The sequence below is a fragment of the Schistocerca americana genome, unplaced genomic scaffold (assembly GCF_021461395.2).
Source record: "Schistocerca americana isolate TAMUIC-IGC-003095 unplaced genomic scaffold, iqSchAmer2.1 HiC_scaffold_43, whole genome shotgun sequence".
Classification (NCBI taxonomy): domain Eukaryota; kingdom Metazoa; phylum Arthropoda; class Insecta; order Orthoptera; family Acrididae; genus Schistocerca; species Schistocerca americana.
Window position 1 is genome coordinate 1,683,488 of NW_025726159.1, and position 8,029 is coordinate 1,691,516.

An 8,029-nucleotide genomic window follows, 5' to 3' on the forward strand; every position below is an offset into this window, starting at 1 on the left:
TTTTCACGATACTCCTAGCGCCGCAAAGCAGATAGTCCTTCATTGCACTTTATAGTGTTCTGTTAGGCTGCGATGAACCCAGCGGGCACACGTCTTTGAGTACCCTGTCTGGTGGACGAGTGTGTCGGCACTACCACCAGAGGCGTCCAGTTCCGCAGCGAGGTGTTTCATTGTGATCCGTCCACCACCTCGAATTAGTGTGTCCGCATGTTCCATCATAACAGGAGCCACAGCTGACTGCAGCCGGCTGCCACGCGGCAGATCCGACGGACCTTCCTGCGATAATGACAGACGTCTCATCCAACGATTCTCCGTCCTTTAGTTCAATGCCCAGTCTCCGTAGACATTCTGCAAACGCCTGTGAATATCTGCAATGCGCTGGAAGAAACTCAATGTCAGTTCTTTGTTAGGAAAGCACCTCCGTTACAGATGTCGAATGCTGTGTTCAGCACTGCCACCTCTCGGAACTTCCTGAACTACATGGGCTGCAGCGGGAGTGTTGCATGATGTCCAACAACAAATTTCGTATTTTCTCAACCGAAATTGGCCGACAAAAAATGCGTTGCAATGTAAATGTTTCGTTCTACCGCAGAAGAGAGCACTAATTCAACCCCTTTTTTAACATGCAAGATAGTCTTGTGGCATGTGTAGACATAAATGATATAATGAAGGCTCTCAGAAATAATTATAACCCTGATGAGTGGAGACTACTGATTCGTCAAAGTTGAGCTTAAAAGCAGTGATTTTACATATTGGCCACGAGCTTCCTTCTATCCCAGTTGCGAATAGCGTGCATATGAAAGTCATACCAAAAAATGAGAATTTTACTAGACGCCTTCAAGTGGTGACTTGAAAGTGGTTGCAGTGCTATTAGGTATCAGTTTGGGTATACTAAATACAGCTGCTTTCTCCGTGAATGGGATAGCCGACCTCGTGCATCTCATTACAGTAATCACGAATGGTCCACGATAAAACCTCTTGAACCAGATATAACGAACATTAAGAGTGAACCTCTAGTGGGACTGATGTTATGGGAGGAGGCGTGTTCATTGCAGTTAAAAGCTGTTTAAACGTAGTTGAAATCGATACTGGCTCGGACTGTAAAATACTCTGGATAAAGATGTCAACCAGACAAGGAGTGACCATTGTGTTGGGATGTTTTTATAGGCCACCAGCATCCTCAACCAACTTCAAAGAACGTTTCAGGGAATGTCTTAAGTATATAGGAAATAAATATCCAGATTATCCATTACTTGTAAGTGGAGACATTAATCGGGCGTCCACTGACTGGGAAAATTACACGTTTATCACGGGGGGTAGAAGCAAAGAGTCGCGTGAAGTTATTCTAGGAGTGCTCTCAATATACAATCTTGACCAATTGGTTAGAAAAGCAACTCGAAAGGGGAACATATTAGATATCTTGGCGACCAACAGACCTGACCTTTTTGAGGAAGTTATTCTAGAAGGAGGTATTCGCGACCACAATGTCGTGGTTTCTGTGTCAGTGGAAGTTACACACACACACACACACACACACACAGACACACACACACACACATACACACATACACACACACAAAAGAAAGAATGTAGAGTTTTATTGTTTCGGGAAGCAAATAAATGTGTCAATAATGAATATATTCATAGTCAGCTCCAAGCATTCACCGCGGGACACGAAGATATTGAGCATCTTCGGTCATAATTTAAAGGTATTGTCCACCACGTGCTAGAGAAATATGTGCCTAGCAAATATACAGGGGAGGGAAAGGATCCACCTTGGTTCAACAAACATATTAGGAAGTTGCTGAGAAAGCATAAAATTTTGCACAATTGTTTTAAACGTAGTCACTGCCCCGCAGGTAAACAGAAATTATGCGAAATGAAAGCAGCTGTCAAAAGATCAATAAGAGATTCTTTTAACGAATTTCAAAGGAATATTTTATCTGCAGATTCTAAAAATAACCCAAAAAATTTTTGGTCCTACGTAAAATCTATGAGCGCTACAAATAATTCAATACCTTGACTTGCTGACATCACGGGTAATGTAACGGATGTTGATAAACACAAGGCTTAAGTTCTACCCCTAGCTTTTAAAAACTCGTTTACGGTAGAGGACTGCAGCACCATTCCCCCTTTCAATTATCGAACAAACGCAAGGATGGCTGACATAGCGTTTAGTGTATCTGGGATTGTGAAACAGTTAAGATCCTTGGGCGCCAGGAAGGTATCTAGCTCAGACGATATCTCCGTAAAATTTTATGTTGACTGTGCTAAAAATATGGCACTATTCTTATACATCATCTATCAGAGGTCATTGGAACAGCGGAAAGTTCCACGGGGCTGGAAGAAGGCCCAGGTCATAGCAATCTATAAAAAGGGCAGAAAATCAGATTCACTTAATTACCGGACAATTTCACTGACATCGATTTATTGTAGAATCATTGAACAGATTTTGTCTTCAGACATAATGACTTTCCTAGACTCTGAGAAACTCATCTGCAGAAACCAGCACGGTTTTGGGAAACAGCGGTCATGCGAGACACAGCTGGCCCTCTTTGTGCATGATATACAACAAGCTCTAGATACCGGCTCCTAGTTTGATGACATGTTGCTCGAGTTTCGAAAGGCGTTCGACTCAGTTCTGTACTTTCGCTTGCTCCAAAAAGTGCGCGCTTACGGTCTATCCGATGACGTATGCGGTTGGATAGAAAGTTTTCTAACAGAGTGAGAGCAGTATGACGTCCTGAATGGAGAGACTTCAACAGAAACAAGCCTAACATCAGGCCCCAGGGCAGCGTTATAGGTCCGCTGCTTTCTACGATCTACAAAAACGATCTGGTTGATGTTATTGACAGCGGCGTTAGACTGTTTGCCGATGATGCGGTAGTCTTCAGGAAAGTAGTAACACACGAAAGTTGTGAACAAATCAATGAAGATGTGCAGAAAAGAAATGCGTGGTGTAATGACTGGCAGTTGTCTCTCAATAATAGTAAGTGTAACCTACTGCGTATAACAAAGCGAAAATTCCCACTAATGTACGTGTACAAAATAAGTGCGCAGTCTTTGGATGCGGTAACGTCCGTCAAGTATTTGGGTGTGACTATTGGAAATTATGTCAAATCGAACGATCAGATTACACAACTAACGGGTAAGGCGAACTCTAGATTGCGGTTTATTGATAGAATCCTGAAGCGATGCAGTCCTTCAACAAAGTAAATTGCTTACAATACTTTATTTCGTCCAGTCTTAGAGTATTATTCTTCTGTATGGGTCCTTTATCACTTGGGTCTGATTCAAGAGATTGAGAAGGTCCAAAGATGAGCGGCAAGATTCGTGACTGGTACATTTAGCCATCGCGAGAGTGTTACAGATCTCCTAGAAACTTTGAAGTGAGACACACTTGCAGGCAGACGGCGCACTAAACTCCAAAACCGATCTTCGCCGAGGATGTAGAGCATATATTATTACCAAAAACTTTCAAATCAACATTCAAAGATAAGGGAAATTAGAGCTCGCACTGACGATTTCAGAGAGTCGTTTTTCCCTCTCGCGAATCGCGAGTGGAACAGAGGGGTTGGGGGGAATAGTGGAATATGACTTTGGCGCGAATAGTGCCCACCGCCACACACCGCTTGGTGGCTAGCGGAGTATATATGTAGATGCAGATACAGACCCTAAAAAGATTCCGCTCTCGCCCTTTCACATCAAGTTGGGTATCATGAAAACTTTGTTAAGGGAATGGACAAAGATGGTGACGCATTTAAGTACTTAAGGCAAAAATTCCCGTACTTAGGTGATGCCAAAGTAATAGAGGGCATCTTTTTAGGCCCACAGATTTGAGATCTTTTTGGAGACCATTCTTGTGATGGGACCATACAAGGTGAGGAGAAGCATGCATCGGAATGTTTTAAGATAGCCTGTTTACAGTTCTTAGGGAACAAACGAGCAATAAATTACAAGAAGATTGTAGATAAAATGATTACATCTTATGAAAAACTTGGTTACAACATGTCATTGAAAATGCATTTCTTACATAGTCATCTTGACTTCTTCCTCAAAGATTGTGGTGCAGTAAGCGATGCACATGGGGGGCGATTTCATCAAGATATTGCCACATTTAAGAAGAGGTATCGTGGAAAGTGGAGCCCAACTATTTTAGCAGATTACTGCTGGACTGTCATAAGTGATGTTCCCGAGTATGTGTATAAACGTCAATCCAAGCGGATACGGTCATCTTCTGAATTTATCTCTGAACAAAATAAGTATTTGTATGTACTGTATATATGGACAATTGAAATTTGTAATCCTTTATATACATTTCTGAGCTGTTAATTTGTATATGTTCTTTTGTGCTTTACATAGTTCTGGTACAAAGTAGACTTACGAAGTAGTTTCATTCATCTAATATTACCTTCATTTTTTCTTAATATTTTACTTTGGTACTTCCAAAATGGCACTGAAATTTATAATAATTCAAGTAATTATTCACTTAAAATTTGTTGTGCTGAATCTTGGAACATTAAAGTACATTTAGTTAGTGAGTTATTTATATAAAATGTAGATTACTTTTAAAAAACTAGAGCTAATATTTATGAAGATTATGATTTTGTATCATTTTGTACTCAAATGTAACTCAAAATCATTTACACACAGCCACATCAAATTTGTTGTTCAGTGTAACGAGACGATTACTACCTTATACGTAAAATGAAACATTTATGAATAAATAAAATTGAAACTTCTGTTATATATATTGAACACCCAAATCGTGATATGACAACGTATTTAAAGGTGAAGTTGTGTCTGAATATTTTCAATCATATGCAGGGAAAAGCACTACTGAAAGTATACCCTCGGGACGTTTTAAATGAAAAAATGGAAACAAGGTCAGTGCATTTGTTTGTGTGATTACTAGTACCGTAGGACCATCACCTGAAGCGACACTTCATCCAGGCGGTGTTATAGCGTTATGAGAAAAGAAAGATGTCTATATTCACCTGAATCAAGAAAGCTTACAATAAGCTTCGTATATCTTTCTTGTCTCCTCTTTGTGGCCATCATTAGTTTATCTTTTAATTTTAACAAATATATTTGTACCCAACAGATAATTTAGCGCCTATATCGTACAAGTGAGATGCTGTGTAGATTTTTTGCACATACCTAAGAGTAGTAGTCCCTAAACGTCTTCGAGCTGTGATATCCTTGCATACTAATCTGATATGTCTGGTCAACTGACTTATTAAAAAATAGAAATTATTGTACTATTCACGTAACAGATTTCCGAGCAAGTTTTTAACAGCCCTGATGCTTTCCTGTGGTTAACATTTAATCTTGTAGCAACAAAAGGGACGTTGATGAATTCTACGCAATAGGTGGCTCTAGTATGCAATATTACAATATTTTACAATTTTCTGATAACCAGAATTACAGAACTAACTTCCTCGACCCGTTATTACAATTCTGTGAGAATAACCCGTCTGCTGTGCATGGCACACCACAGAATTAAGGACTCTGAAATTACATTCGACGAGAAGTTTGATTCTGAATTTATTTTTTATTTGAGTGCAGATGAAGGAGTCTTTCTGTACAAACACGCGGACGAAACAGGTAATGACGTTATTACCACTTCTGTCGATGGCATTGGGAAATGAAGCCTTCAATTATACCGAGAGACGTATCGGTGAAAATGAGTTAGTAATTTTCTGTAACTCAGAGTCACAGGAAATATCGAGGAGCTGCTCGTTTAAATTAACACTTCATCTAGATCCCAATATTACTGTCTCTTCAAAGAGATTGCCAATCCGTTTGATATTATTAAAGAGAGCAAGAAGATGAAAGTTTTTCCAAATCCCGTCAAATAATCTTTCATTATACATGTTGATTCTTGCAAAGATGGAAACACAAACAAACAAGTTTTAATAATGCTGCTTTTTCACACAAACAGGTCTGAATAAATAACATTACTAAACGTGATTCGTTGCTCTTTCGTTCTTTGCAAAAATGAACGTGCCTGGCCGTCCGGAGTGGCCGTGCGGTTCTAGGCGCTACAGTCTGGAGCCGAGCTACCGCTGCGGTCGCAGGTTCGAATCCTGCCTCGGGCATGGATGTGTGTGATGTCCTTAGGTTAGTTAGGTTTAATTAGTTCTAAGTTGTAGGCGACTGATGACCTCAGAAGTTAGGTCGTATAGTGCTCAGAGCTATATTTTTGAACGTGCTTGCACAAAGCCAAAATATCAGTTTTCGACCAAATATCACTCCCTAACTACACTGGCCTCCAAACTTAAAGCAAGACACCCCTGTTTCCCCGTCCTGTGTCTAATCCATGATATAATCATATTTCCAAGCTTCCGGTTCTATCAACTGCAACAAAGACTTTAATAAAATGGCAAACATAATGTAAATCAGAACACTGGGAGAAGTTGTGATCTAAATAACAATTGATTTATTCATTCTTAACATCACACAACAAAAGATGGCTAAAGAGACGCCACACAAACATTTATATCTTACAAATGCTTTCAATATTCTGGACACCTGGGCGCCACTGCTTTGTCCCACAGAATTCGCAGAAACTCCCAGCCGTCTCATCCGCTTTCTTCTTAACAAGAGCCGATACTCTGTTTTTTTGCTGGCCATCTGATCTTACAATGCCCCGCTCATAGCTGCAGCGACTCCTCGGCGCTAGTGAGCCAACCTGGAAGCGGCCGCCGACCGACCGGCGCCACCCATTGTGTCTGCACAGTGAGACCAAGGGACTTGTCCGTCAGCAAACGTTTTCACCCAGGTTCCACAGAAAAAAGCTCCCCTCAGCTCTTAGCCGGCGTACGCTTTTACTGCAGTCAATTAACTCCGCACTCTCTTCCTTCAAACGCAGGTAAAACCTACTGCTATGCCTTCACTAGAACACACAAGTGAGAGCGTTATCTAGTGCCAACGATTTCATCATATCAATGAAGTCAGAAAGTATCAGATATATAACCAAGTAATAAAGATCAACTTCCCAACGAATATGAAGCAGCATGACACCGTATCAAAAGCGAGAGTGGCCCGCAAAGACTAACTGTCAACCAAATGCCCGTAGAGTCGCGTTCTGCATGGAAGATGGCATTCCGGTCAAGGGATAACCATTCCAACCATGATGTCAGGGCATCTATGAAACGAGGTAGTGTTTTCTGGGTAGCCCCACATGCAAAATTGCCGTTTACACAGATGGCTACCATACTCCCTGCGGTGGACAGCCATAGAAAGAAAGGACGCAGGACAGTCGCAAACTGATTTGGCCTGATTGGCTTAATGTGAATAGTTCTGTTGTTTCTCGAATGTGGCAACAGTTTAGAGACTGAAATTGTATCCTGAAGATCAGGGCAGGGGTGATCATGTGTGTCTTTAGAAGAGAGGACTGTTATTTGGCTGTAAGGGCATGACGTTACCGCCTTAGTACTGCATGGCAACTGGTATGTGAACTTGCACCATCCACTGGACGTGTTGTATCTAGATGAATAGTGCATAGAAGGCTGCGGGAGAGTGGACTTTAAACCATGCTGTGTCTCTCTGTATCTTCACAGAAGGAAACGTCTAGAGTGGAATCATCAGCATGCCACCTGGATGGTCGAACAGTGGGCAAATGTTGTTTTCACAGATGAGTCCTGATTTAGTCTGGAGAGCGGTTATCGATGGATTCGCACCTGGAGTGAATGTGGAACACGATTTTGGAATCCAGACATTGTGGAAAGAGACCGAGATCGAGAAGGATCCCTAATGGTGTGGGCAGGGATTATAGTTACTGCAAGAACTCATCTTCGTGAAATTGTAGGGGTGAAGCGGCAAGGTATAATTGCCGTCAGGTATCATAACGAGATCTCGGGACCTCATTTACGGTTTTTGTGATATGCTGTGGGCCCAGACGTCGTATTAATGGACGATAATGCTCGACTTCATAGAGCAAGGGTGTTTGACGTTTTCTTGAAAACGGAAGACATTACACGCATGGCCTGGCCTGATAGCTCTCCCGATTTCAATCCCATACAAC